Below are 13,993 nucleotides of genomic sequence, written 5' to 3'. Positions count from 1 at the left end.
ATAATATTTAGTAGGACTTTAAGAAAAGGATTCCTCATAACAAGAAAGGCTCTGAATTTAAGAATTCTAGGCTTGGAATTGATGGACATGCATTCATGTGCTGGTTTTGCCCTTTAGTAGCTATGTAATCTTGGGCAATTCCCTTCACCTCTCTAAATTTCCATTTTTACATTTGCAAAATGGGGAAAAGCGCTTGTGATACTTGCGTCTCAGGCTGGTTGGGAGGAAAGTGCTTTATAAACCTTAAACTACTATAAAAAGGAATTGTTGCTGCATATTTTTAGAGCAAAATTGGAACCATAATCTAATTGTTTTTTCTTTTAATCTTCAAGTTATCTGTAAGAGTATGTATTGAAGAAAAACATTGATAATGGGGTCTTGAGGCATTGTCTGCTGCATAGCTATGTCAATATTGCATCATATTACCTGTAGACTTCTTGATACTCACATTCTGAAATGCTCAGTTGAAGATAAAATAGACTGTGACAGAGGCTGATTCCAAATCCTTTTAGGAGTCAGTCATTCAGTCAACTAGCCTTCATTAAGCATCTACAATGGGCCAAGCAGCTGGTCAAGCAAACTTGGGTTCCAATCCACTCTGACACTTAGTACCTTCGGCCAAGGCAAGTACAGCTTATTAAAGGCTCTCTTTCTTTATCCATAAAAGGCTAAAGGAAGGAGGAGGAAGATGACAGGAAACTCTTTGAGGTTTGCAAAATACTTTACAAATATTATCTCATTTTATTCTCACAACAACCCTGGGAGGTGGTTGCAATTATTAACCCCATTTTAAGGATGAATCAATAAATCGATCAACTAGTATTTATTAAGCACCTACATGACCAGTTTTTTTACTCCATATACTGTTTTAAGCCACAACCCAATCAAGGAAAATAAAAAAGTCTGTTTAATCTCTCTCAGGGCAGCTAAGTGGTTCAGTGAATAGAGCACCAGTCCTGGAGTCTGGAGGACTGAGTTCAAATCCAGTCTCAGACACTTATTAGCTCTGTGACCCTGGGCAAGTCACTTCAACCTGTTTGCCTCAGTTTCTTATCTATAAAAAATGAGTGGGAGAAGAAAACGGTAAATCACTCCGGTAACTCTGCCAAGAAAACTCCAAATGGGGTCATGAAGACACAATTGAAACAATAATAAGCATCGCTCTCAGCTTAGCTGGCAATCTTTGGTCCAAAGCAGATAGTCATGTCAGGAGGGGAAGCCTAAATTTAGAATCTTAGAAAGTCTCCAAGATAGGACACCAGTAGGGTTCTGCCAAAGAAGGGTCAATTTTATGTGGCTCTGACCCCACGAGACACATTGAGGAGGAGTTCTTACCTCCTCTCTTCTGGAAGGATCACTATTGTAATGGAGAGAGGTCTTACATTTCATCAGAAGGAATGGAGCTGTTGACTTCCATTTCATCCAAACACCCAGGCATGTAGGAAGACACCAGTAGAAGTATTCTTGCTGCCTGGGCACCTTGGATGAGTTCTGAAAGAGTTCAAGCTGGCCATGGGCAGGGAAGAGTAAGGGGGATAGGGCACTACCCCCAACCACCCAATATCTCCTGGCCTTTTGCATCATCCTGGGAAGGCATAGCTCCAAGAGGAAAAGAGGACACAAGAACACTTAGTATGTTGTAAATACTTTGAAGCTATATAATAGTAGGCTATTGCTAGTAATTAATAATCATTTAAAATGGAATATCCAGATGGCGATTTTATCAGTGTAAGGAATTTTTCCATGTGGTAACTCTTTTACCAGTGAAAATCAGCCACTTGTCTGTACCTTAGAGTATTAGGAAGTTACTTGGGAAAATGAAGGGTTGCATGACTTGTCCATGGTCATATGTCACAGAGGTGGAATTTCAACCTGAATCTCCCTGCGTCCAAAGTCAGTTCACTCAAAAAGATGCCACACGGCCTCTCTGCTGCTATTAGGGACAATAACATCCTAACTTGCTGTCACCATCTTATGTAACAAACTGTTGAATCTCTTCTAAACTAATTACAGAGAACATTGTCTCTTAAAAGTTTCCATAACTATTTCTAACCATAAACAATCTGTGTGCCGGCTTTCACGAAGCAGCAAAAATGAAGACGGCGTCATCCCTGACTGTCCTCCTGGTGACTCTCACGGCTTGCTTTTCAGTAAGTGTTATCCATCCTGACCATTTTTTTCTTATTGTTGTCGTTGACTGTGATTTTAGATAATTTGATCCTTTATATAAAAGCAGTTAATAAGCCACTATATATGTTTAGTCTGTTTTACATTGAAATTCAACTTGTTTATGCAGTAAATGAATTAATTTATAACATTTTAGTTTCATTTTTAAAAAATTCTTTGCCCTTCCTCATTTAACTCAAGTAATCTAGCCAACACATTTTGTGTTTGAAACATCATTTTCTAATAATAATAATAATTGCTAATATTTATAAAGCACTTTAAGGTTTGCAAAGTGCTGTCCAAGCATTATCTCATTTTATCCTTACAACAACCCTGGGAGATAGGTGCTGTTATTACCCCCATTTGATAGATGAGGAAACTGAGGAAGGCCGTGGTTAAAGTAACTTACCAAGTCACACAACTAGGAAGTGTCTGAGGTCAGATTTGAATGTAGGTATTCCTGACTCCTCATTAGATAAAGCAGGTGTGGCAAGGTTCAGGGAGAGTCCACATGGCAAAGATACTGGAGCGATTTGCCATTTTTTTCTCCAGCTCATTTGACAGATGAGGAAACTGAGGCAAACAGTGTGAAGTGACCCGCCCAGGGTCACATGGTCTTGGCAAAGATACTGGAGAAGTTTGCCATTTCTTTCTCCAGTTTATTTTACAAATGAGAAAATCAGGCAGACAGGGAGGGTTAAGTGACTTTCCCAGGGTCACACAACTAGTCAGTGTCTGAAGCTGGATTTGAACTCAGAGAGATGAGTCTTCCTGACTCCAGGCCCCATGCTCTATCCACTGTACCCCTTCACTGCCCCTTTGCTAGTATACAGTCTTTCAAATACTTAGGATCAGAGGTTATGCAAAAAAAAAAAAAAAAACATTGTAAAAGGAAACTTTCTCTCCCTCCATCTGATCTGGCAAGCTGGCAGAACTCTCAAAAGCTGCTAGTCTTGCAGTCCTAGGAAGTTGTACCATAGATGTGGCAAACCCGAGCAGTGTGTACTTCCACAGTCCTGGTATATCTGCTCTGGATCTGAGTTGTAGCTCTGGCCCATGTTTCCCTGCTCCCTACTCCCCAACCCTAGTCATTGCAGGTGAAGACTGTGCCACTAAGTCAGCATCAGCCTTCCATCTGAGTACTTTCTCGGCCATTTGTTGTTTATGACTGAGCTAGCTCCTCTTCCAACTCAACTTTTCTCTGATCTGCTTCACTTAAATGAGTAAGAGTGAGGAACACACACCCTGGACCTCTTATTTCTGAAAGAGGGTAGTTGGGATCTGAATTGCTAAGTCCTGGGAGATCCTCAGTTACGTTTTGAAACCCTGGAGCTCTGGAAAGAAAACAGTCCACTCTACAATTTTTATTAGTTTAGAAAACAGCAACCTCATTGCCTCTGAAAAGGCAATTATATGTCACCACTACTATTCACTCCAAGTCCCAGCAAATATCCCATCTTTCGTAAAAAACCTTCCCCAATTCCCCTTAACGTTCCCATTTCCCTCTTCTGGTTACTTCCTATTTATCTTGTACATGGCTTGTTTGTACATAATTGTTTGCATGTAGTCAACCCCATTAGATTGTGAGCTCCTGGAGGACCAGGACTATGTAATCCCCTGTATTTAGTATGGGTGTCTGGCACATAGTAGGTGTTAGATAAATGTTTATTGACTGGCTTCCCCTTTAATCCTTGCTAAAGTTCTCATCTGATAGCTGTGTCATTATTGGAAGAACAACAGCTACTTCCTCCTCCTGGGAGCTTTAGGACAAGTCTCAGGTCTGTTTGTTAACTCTAACAGCACAAATGTCCCCATCCTTCCCTTTCTCCTCCATAGAATACCTTTGCTCCAACCTCCTCACAAGTTTCATTTCCCCTCCTCCACCTCAGATTCTTTCCTCTCTTTTGCAGCTTCTAGTCTGTTTCCTTCATTGTTTCCAGCACAGTTTCCCCTAAGCTTCATAGTGGTGAAGGATTTTAGCCTTTAAAAATGTTTTGCTAACATTTACCCTGTTACCCTAAGTACATTTCACCAATATCTTACCTGAAAGTAGAATCTGGGACAGTACTGAGACCTAGAGGTTGTTCTCTTTCAAATTTTCTTCCATTTCCCTCGAAATCAACTAGGTATGGTGGTATATACCTGTAACATCTCTTACTGGGGTCGCCCAGGTTGGAGGATCACTTGAGGGTTCTGAGCTACAGTGGGATGAGCCAATAAGTAGTCTGCACAAAGACCAGCACCATCATGAGTGGAGTGGGAAGAGGGTCACCAGGCTTCCTAAGGAGGAGTGAAACCAACCCAAGTTGCAGGTTAAAGCTCCCATGCCAATCAACAATGGTATCACATCCCATGAGTGTCCCCTGCACTTTCAGCTTCAGCAAGACAGGGAGACCCCAATCTAAAATTCTCCTTAAATCCTCCTTCTGATTTGAGACTGGCCTTCTCCCTAGTCCAAGGCCCTACAAATCATCTACAAAGCTTCTTTCTTTTTCTGATTTAGCTTAACTCCTTTCTTCATGTACTCCTTCCCCCACATCCTTCTCCCATGAAAACCAGAAATAGAATAAACTTCCTTGCAACTATTATGTGTAGCCCTACTATGGTACCTATCTAATGGGGCTTTGTATTGAAATGATTTTTATACATATTTACCTTCTCTGCAGACAAGAGACTTCATTTTTTGTGTCTTTGCATAACCCATGTTACACAGCAAAGTGATTACATGTAGTAAGCCATTTCATAAATCTTTATTTAGTGAATGAGAAAATGAATGAATGGCTACATGTAAGACCCCAAGTAAGATCAACTTCTTTTACTGAAGGGATGAGACAATATTCACATAGACATTCACACCAATACAGGCCACTGTGGAAATACTCTACAGGTAATCTTCTCTTGTTAAGGCAGTAGCTGAGTTCCCCTACAAGGGAGGGATATCAACTTCTGGCCAAAATTCATTCTAATAGAAAAGATAGAGGAATTGGGCAAATACCTGAGAAGCAAACAGCTGACAGGAGGCACATCTCTCTAAACTCTGTTTTCATATTTAACAAACAACAGAATTAGTTCAATAGGTATCGTAAGCAGCATTTCAGTCTGTGATCAGTCTTCATGGGATCCAGGAAGTCAGTTGCTTCTCTCATGAATAGCATGAGATAGACCTTCCAGCTAATATCCATGAATAAGGTAACAAAGCTACAGACAAAGAATCTGGGCTTCCAGATAAAACAAGAAGCTCAAATTCCTTTTTCTCTGATCTATTCTTCTATAACATACAAGACTATATTACTATAGAAATGGTCACTGAAATGCAAGAACTTTCTACCATATAACTTAAAATAATGATTTTATCCTTAATGGATGATTTTCTTTTTCTTTCTACAGTTCGGTGAATGTCACAGAAGACATGAGGGTCCAAACCACCATGGGCCTCGGGGCCCATTTCCACCACCACCACCTTTTCCACTTCCTCCTCACAATGCATTTCTCCCATACAGATTTCCTCCCTTTAATCGGCTTCCCTTTCTTCCTGTGCCTTATCCTCCAAGACCAGGGCCATTTCCCCCTCTTCCTCCCCCTCCTAATCCTGTTGTTAACGGTACACACCCCCCCAATACTAACACCAGCGGTCCCAATCCCCCAACTACTCCCCCTACTCCCCCTATTAACAATCAAACAGTAAGCCAAAATGTAACTGCTACTCCCAGTGCAGCAAATGCCACTACTATTACTTTTGCTAATTTCTGGGAAGTGTTTTATTACTTTTTTGGATAAAGATAAGACAATAAAATGCACATGCATCTTATATCTTAAGAGAAATCATCTGCAAAGGCCAAGTACAAAATAACCATTTTTCTCCAAACATCGTTCCTAGTAATTGCAAAACATAGAACTACTCTGTAACCTAAAAGTATATTCATTAGCATTGTTATTAACAACACTATCATGGAATGCTAAATAATACAAACTAGAGACAAGGTTTCATTGCCCCGGTAACAGGAACCCATGAAGCCAGACCCCTAGGTAAGGCAGGATGTCAAGAAATGACCACCAATATGCAAGATGTGACCAAGGCATAGATGTGGGGCGGAGGGGAACCAGAAATGCATCATGACTCAATCTATCTAGTTTCTCCCTAGTCCTCAAAAAAATTACCCTTATTGTGACAAAGACTATGAAAGAAATATAAAATGTACTTGTGGGTAATATAATACTACTTTTGAATATTTTTTAAATGTTTAAATTTTATTTTAAAATATAAGAAAGGCCATTCTAATAAGAAGAACACTTTAAAAAGAAAATTCACGGAATCATGTGCCATGTCAAAAAAAATCAACATTTTGTTAATAAGTTGATAAGTGATGGGTAGCATAGTGGAAACCCAGAAACCCTATAACAAATAATGGCAAGTCATTTCATCCCTCAAGCTCTGGGGAACTCTCAAAGATTCTGAGTACTGGAGAAAGCGCTGACCTGCATGAATAAAAATGTTTCCTCTCTCCTCAATATAAGGATTGAAATCACATAATCAATGATGTCACAGATCTGCTTCCTAACCTTATCCCTAATGAACCCTGAATGGGATCTCATTTTTTTAGAACTGAAAGTTATTCTAGCTAATCTAAATGAGAGAGGAGAAATGATATGATAGCTTTTGGTCCATTGAAATGAAATATGAAGAGTTCTACAAATCTCCACTCAGGAGAAAGAGATATGTGATCATATTAGTTAACAATAACGGCTCCCATTTTGATGCTGCTTCAATGTTGCACTTACTCCTAAACTTGTAGAAACTATCTTTCAGAGAAGTAGTGCCAGTGACCATGGAGGACTGAGAAATTAGAGCCTTGGAGGAATAAATGCACCACTGAATTCTGTGTCCCAAGGCATATTACATCACAGTATACCACCAAGCCATGAAGAATAACCTACTGAAGCCAACATTTACTGTGATAAATCTTAAAGTGACTCTTGATTTTGCATTGCATGATCAACTCAATCTGTTTTTGATGTAAGGATAATGCTGAATAGAGGAACTTGGAATCATTTTTCTTTTCTGTCAATACATTGAATAATTATGGACAATGTTGTTTTGATTTTCCTTCCTAATAAATGTTTAAAGCATCTACTTATTTTCACTTGACATTTTAGTGGTGATGGCCTTTAGGAAGAAGGACATATTTGCATATTTCTCTAACTGGATATTTGGGTGGGTTTGAATGAATTTCCCTACAGATGGGAAAAGTAATTTAAAAAGTCCTCATAACTAATGAGGACTAATGATCACTTCACAACTGGGGAAAAGACTGCCCCTGACCCAGAAAAGTTAGATTGGTCTGAAAAAAAAGTTGGGATTGGTCATACCAAAAGTGAGTGATTAACTCTGGTGGCAGCAGCAACAGCAGCTACGGAAAACATTTTGTCTCTGAAGAACTGACGACGAACCTTGAGCAAGTGTTGGCTGCATTTCTTTGTGGTACATTTTTAAACTTAAACTAAAAATTAAAATATCTCAAGGCTTACATAAACATGAATATTCTGGACAGTTCCTTCTTATAGGGAAATTTAGCAACTGCATTGAGTAGGGGGATCAGGGGAAGAGAACAGAGAAGGAACCTCACGATAAAACCATACCTTTATGGCAGAAAATGAGACATCTGAATAATGGAGGCCCCAAATCATTCCACTGAACTGATCTGATCCAGAATAACACTAAGGGTAATTGTGAATTTTTTAGATGTAGAAAAATCATCATTTTAGCAGAGCAGCCTACAATGGATTACTGAAAAGGATAGCATTTATAATAATAACACATTTATACAATACTTTACAGTTTGCTTGCAAAGCATTATATATCTATATCATATACTACATATATGTGTCTATGTGTATATATATATATACATATGTGTGTGTATATATATATATATGTGTGTGTGTGTGTGTGTGTGTGTGTGTATCACTTTGATCCTCACTACAACCCTATATTATGGGCATAATTATTACTCCCATTTTAGAGATGAAGAAACAAATTCATGAAACAGGTCACACAAATTCTAAGTGATTAAGGATTATCAAACATAGAAGTCCAGCAGTCAAATTCATCATCAAACAGCCAGTCAGAAGAAGTCCTTCATCTTCTTCTCTTTTGTAAAATCAATCAACACTTATTTATTAATTGTCTACTGTGGGACCTGGCACTGTTCTAGGTACTGGGATGAAAGTAGAAACCAGAACCCTTCTCTAGTCTTGGATGGTGCTCATACTTGCCATGATATTTCAAGTATCACCAATAGTGGCTCAGTAAGCAACCTTGAGTGTCCTTTCACTAGGTTATCTTAAAACTGGTGTTCTGCTCATTTACCTTTAGCCTCTATTCCCCATTAGACAATTTTTCTTTCCCTTTCTTAGTCCAAAAAATTATTCTCCTTAGAAAAGAGAAGTAAAATAACGGTTGATTCATTCTGCCTACTTTTCATTCATCTTCAATTTCTTGCTCTTGAAACAGAAGTAAAATGAAGGTCGATTCATTTTGTCTGGTTTTCACTCACCCTCAGTTGCCTGTTCTTGTCTCCTTATTCCATTTTTTAAAAGTCTGAGTTGGTCTGTTATTTCCCCATGTAGCATCTTTAGACATCCAGCCTCTCTTTTCCTCTTCATTGGAACAATTTGTTGGTGACTTCCAAATTTCTTCTTGAGAGATTCCCTTCCTCTTTGAACCAACTTCTCCTAGAGACATCTAGGATATTAAAAAGAGGAATACTTTCCCTTTCTGGTGCTAATGTACTTATTTAGCCGTGATCTTTTTCTTTTTAACGTTATTTTTCATCCCACAACCACTTTCTGATACATATCCCTCCCAACCCCCCTCCCCCACACACATTCACACCTATAGAACTCTTGGAACAAAGAAAGACAGTTAAGCCAACCGACATGACTGTTTCTGGCAGGATATCCAACTTCAGACATCCACAGAACCCTCTGGTCCAGCAAGAGTTGGGAGGTGAGGTTCGTTATCTGTCTTTTGGAACAAATAGTGACCCTTGTGCTTCATCTGAGGTTTAGTGTTGTATCCCCCTTACAATAATGTAGTCACTACACATATTGTTCTCCTGGTTCTTGGTTTTGTATCAATTCAGATGAGTATTCCCATGTCACTCTGAAGTCCTCATGCATTTTGAATCTTACTGTGCAATAATCCCATCACTTATCACCATTTAACCAGGTCTAAGGAGACTAATGATCAGGAAGGGAAGTGACTTCCCCAAGGTCACTCAGGGAGTAAGCACCAAAAATACAAACATTATCACACCCTGTGCAATAGACTACACAATGCACATGATTATTCACACTTGTACAACCAGAAAACAATATATAATGTATATATATGTGAGTGTGTGGTGTGCGTGTGTGTGTCTAGTCAATGTGAGCTGGTGAAAGCTGTATAATATATACATATAATCTATTGTATGTAGTACATAATAGATATAATATTTTATATATTATAATACTATAAGCACAAATTCAGAGAATATGTAATATTTTTCCTGCCTGTTTTCAGTTGTCCATACGCTCTTCACTCAAAGCTTGTACACTTTGGAGATGTCATAGCTCCCCGACTGGTTCTAGTCAGTCATAGATGACTCAATACTTGAATACTTTGGGCATCTAGGTGGCACAGGGGATAGCATACCAACCCTGGAGGCAGAAGGACCTAAGTTCAAATCTGGCCTCAGACACGTACCACCTACATGCCCCTGGGCAAGTCACTTAACCCTATTTGCCTCAGTTCTGTAAAATAAGCTAAAGAAGGAAATGTAAAGTCATTCCACTTTTCTTTGCCAAGAAAAGCTCAAATGCAATCATAGATTCAGACACAACTGAAACAACTTGATAACAACAGCTTGAATACTTTGGGGGTAATGAAGTGATCTCCTATTGACTACTGAGCAGGAAGAGGCGCTCAGCAAACTTTTAAAAAGGGAGTGATTCTGTCCCTGACTTTTCCTTTCTTCAACCCTCCAGGTGACATCATGTAATTCTGAAACTTTCCATAAGAGGTCAGAGTGGTGGAGAAGTATGAGGTGCAAAAGAGGGTATGGAGTCAAGCTTTGACCTGCTGTGAAAGGTAAGCATCATCTCTCCATCGCTCCCATGTAGCCTCCATGCATGTGCCCCTAAGAAGTTCTAGCAGCCAGAGCAAACATCGTCTGTCTCTTTGAATACAAGCCCAGCACAAGCCCTCAGCCTCAACCCCTGAACCAGAACTAGTGACCTAGAAAGGCCCCTAACAAATGTCTCCAGACACAGGACAACTCTGAGCGCCCTGGCTTCCCAAAGCTGCCTTGAGGGATTAGATTGTGGCTACAATTAGCCTATGTTGTTGTTCAGGCATTTTAGTCATGTCCAACTCTTTGTGACTCCATTGGGGGTTTTCTCAGCAGAGATCCTGGACTAGTTTGCCATTTGCCTTCTCCTGCTCATTTTACAGATAAGGAAATTGAGGCAAACAGGGTGAAATGACTTTTCTAGGGTTACACAGTTAGGAAGCATCTGAGGCCAGATTTTAACTCAGCAGGTTGAGTCTTCCTGACTTCAGGCCGAGTTCTCTATTCACTCTATCCCCCTCGCTACCCCTATAACCATAACCCTCTTTGTGTCAGCTCTGGGTAATATTCTCCATGACCTTTGGTGCTAGAATGACTCTGGCTCCTGTTGTACAAGGTTTAGGGAGTACCTCTGGAATGGACCTCAGAGGATTCCCCTAGCTTGAAACAGCCATCTCGCATGAATGTGCTACACAAGGATATTTGGGAAGGAGAGAAAATAGAAAGAAATCAAAACTGATGGGTCACACACAATTGAGAAAAGGAACAAAAAAGAGAGAAAAGGCATTCAGCAACAACATCCCAAACTTGCACTGAGGGTGTGAGTAGTGGACAGATGAGACTAAGGACAGGTGAGGAAAATGGCCCCTCCCTTCAGCCCCGAGGAAACAAAATGACCCCTGAAGACTTCCCTCTGCCCCTGGAAGCTCTGACAAATGCAGGATCCCTGGAAGGAAAGCTGCAATGAGCCATGTTGGGCTCATTTTAACTTTGAAAACTTGAAGTGACAGCTCTTTATAAGACCATTTTTGCTTTCAGCCAACAGAGAGGCAAGATTTAGTGAGACAGACTGAAAATCCCAAATGAACCCTGTCCTTCAAGTTATAAACTATTTGCCTAACCTTACCCATGATCCATAGGGTGACAGATAGTGAGATAGTTGCAGTGTTAACATTGTATCATGTTAATCCCTGACACTGCTTGTAACAAAGAGGCAGAAAGAGGAGGGTTGGCAGCTGCCCTTGGGGTCTGGAGGCTGAGTGGTACCTGTGCCACACTCAGAGTAATGTGACCAACTTTCCTAAATTTAGTCCCCAATTTCTTCATCAAAATACAAAAAAAACGAAGTTGGAATATAAGAAAGTCAAAACAGAATAGACACTTCCTAGCAGCAGCTCCTTGCCCAATCCATTTAACCCTTCTGTACCTCAGTTTCCTCATCTGTAAAATGAGGAGCTTGGCTTCTTCTGTGTCTCCTAACTCTGAATCTGTGATCTCATGACCTCTCAGTCCCCAGGCACTTCTAAAGTTCAGAGACTAGAATGTTAAGCTCTCTAAAATAATATCGGCTCAACATATCTCACCCTGCTCCCCCATCACCCTTCTAATTGCTTCATTTAAATTATATTTAGCTCCTGATTAAGAGTATAATATATTGTTATATAATAATTATATGCATATTAAATTAGGTAAATTACACATTCACTGACAAATGGTTTTTTGTTGTTCAGTCATTCAGTCACGCCTGACTCTTCATGATCCCATGGACTAGATCGCACCATATTATGGGATGATGTAACTAGATTCAAGACACTAAGTACTTCCGTCTTTGTGGCTTCCAATTTTCTAGGCTAGAAAACGTTTCTTCATCCAGGCATTCACTATATCAGTGGAACCATAGCTCTAATTTCTATTCCTATAATATCTGATGCAAATGATAAATATATAGACATACACCCACCCCCACACATATGCATATACACACACAGCCTGACTCTCCCTCTCCTTCTCTTTCTTTATCTTTCTATTTCTCTCTCTCCCTTCTCTCTCCCTCTTTCCTTCCCTGCTTTCCTCTTTCTGTCCCTCCCATCCTGTCTCTGTCTTTCTGTATCTCTATCTCTGTCACCTCTGTCTCTGTCTTTCTCTCCATCTCCCTCTCTCTATCTCTCTCTTTGTTTCTGTCTGTGTGTGTCTCTCTCCCCCTACCCTGTCCTTCTTCTCCATCTCTGTCTCTTTTCCTCTGTCTCTCTCTCTCTCATACATATACACAAAGAGCCCATATATGGGTATGCATATATGTGTGCATATATGAAATATATGTTATAGAGAGAGAAAGAATACATACAGCCATGTGGGCTGTGTATATGTGTGTGTGTATATGTATATGTATATGTGTGTGTGTATTGTATGTGTGGACTGTGTAAGAAGCATCACTAAACTATTGTTCCTCTTTGACACAGAAATCCTACACTGTCCATAGAGCTTGAGTAAGTCAAAGACAGAAGGAAATATAGGACAAAACATTCAGGGAAGTACTTTTTGTGGTATCAAAATCCTGAAACAAGTGAGTGCCCAATGATTGGGGAATGTCTTCAGTGAAGTACCCCAGTGATTGGAGCTGGGCCTTGTGTTGCTTGATGTTTTTGTCAATGATTTGATATGACCCCGATGACATGTTGTGATGACGACCTTGCAGGAAATGAGGGCTCACATACGTAAGAGATGGCCGAGTCAGAATCCACAAAGACCTTGAATGGCCAAGTCATTCATCTCAATCTAATAAAACTAAATTCAACTGGGAAAAATATAAAATCTCATCCTTGGGTTGAAAACATCAATTTCACAAGTTGAAGTTGGGAGCGGTACGGTTAATAATTTGTCTAAAAAAAGAATCTTGGATTTTCGTGGACTAAAATTTTAACATATTATCTATGTGATGTGGTAGCCAAAAAAACGAATGTACTCTTGAGCTGCATTAAGAGAGGAATAGAGAGATGATGGTCTCACTAGACCCTACCTTGGTCAGACTCCATTTAGAGTACAATATTCAATTCTGGGCACCACAGTTTTAGAAAGGACATCGATAAGTTGGATAATACCCAGAGAAGGGAAACCAGGAGATGAAAGGCCTAGAATCCATGTCATATAATAGGTGACACAGTGGATAAAGTGCTGGGCCTGGAGTCAGGAAGTTCAAAGAGTTCAAATCTGACCTCAGACACTTCCTAGCTGCCTGACCTTGGGCACTTAACCCTGTTTGCCTCAGTTTCCTCAACTGTAAAATGACCTGGAAGAGGAAACAGCAAACCACTCCAGTATCTTTGCCAAGAAAACTCCAAATTGGGGTTATGAAGAATGGGACATGACTGAAACAACTGACCAACAACATCTATATGGCACTTTTTGGTCTGCAAAGTGCACTGCAAATATTATCTCGTTTGATCCTCACATCAACTCTGGGAGATAGGTATCATTATCGCAATACTCATTTTACACATGTGGAAGCTGAGGATCACACAGCTAGGAAGTGTCTGAGGCCACATTGGAACTCAGGTCTTCCTGACTCCAGGTCCAGCTACCATGTCACTCAGATCCCTGTATAAGGACATGTCAAAAAAAAACAAAACTGAGACTAGTTAGTCTAGGGAAGACCGAGGAGCTGTGTATAATATATGAATTCTAGACTATGCAGGGCCATCCTGCAGAAGAGCGATTGG

General features: G+C 40.0%; 1 protein-coding gene and 2 long non-coding RNA genes across 8 annotated transcripts in view; 2 read left to right on the top strand and 1 right to left on the bottom strand.

The window, feature by feature from the left end:
• LOC140514306 (uncharacterized) overlaps positions 1-9,032 on the bottom strand; it is a 25,297-nt gene extending 16,265 nt beyond the window's left edge. For 3 of the 5 annotated variants that reach the window (XR_011970539.1, XR_011970536.1, XR_011970540.1), the window contains exons 1-3: positions 8,721-9,032; positions 4,210-4,446; positions 449-668 (exon numbers count right to left, since the gene is read on the bottom strand). This is a non-coding gene — a long non-coding RNA (uncharacterized lncRNA). The remainder of the gene's footprint in view (positions 1-448; positions 669-4,209; positions 4,447-8,720) is intronic. The other 2 variants (XR_011970537.1, XR_011970538.1) reach the window with 2 other exon arrangements.
• On the top strand, positions 2,086-7,297 carry LOC140514307 (uncharacterized). Its single transcript, XR_011970541.1, has 2 exons — positions 2,086-2,150; positions 5,554-7,297. It is a non-coding gene; the product is annotated as an uncharacterized lncRNA (long non-coding RNA).
• A 21-nt stretch (positions 9,033-9,053) lies between the features above and the next one.
• LOC140514305 (uncharacterized) overlaps positions 9,054-13,993 on the top strand; it is a 29,157-nt gene continuing 24,217 nt past the window's right edge. Inside the window, exons 1-2 of one of the 2 annotated variants that reach the window (XM_072624486.1) lie at positions 9,054-9,172; positions 10,195-10,297. The gene's annotated coding sequence lies outside the window, so the exon portion shown is untranslated. Of the gene's footprint in view, positions 9,178-10,194; positions 10,298-13,993 lie in introns of both variants that reach the window. The other variant, XM_072624487.1, reaches the window with a different exon arrangement.

This window comes from Notamacropus eugenii, chromosome 7 (assembly GCF_028372415.1).
Source record: "Notamacropus eugenii isolate mMacEug1 chromosome 7, mMacEug1.pri_v2, whole genome shotgun sequence".
NCBI lineage: Eukaryota > Metazoa > Chordata > Mammalia > Diprotodontia > Macropodidae > Notamacropus > Notamacropus eugenii.
The sequence above is the reverse complement of the archived record's forward strand: the minus strand, read 5'-3'. Positions and strand labels throughout refer to the sequence as shown.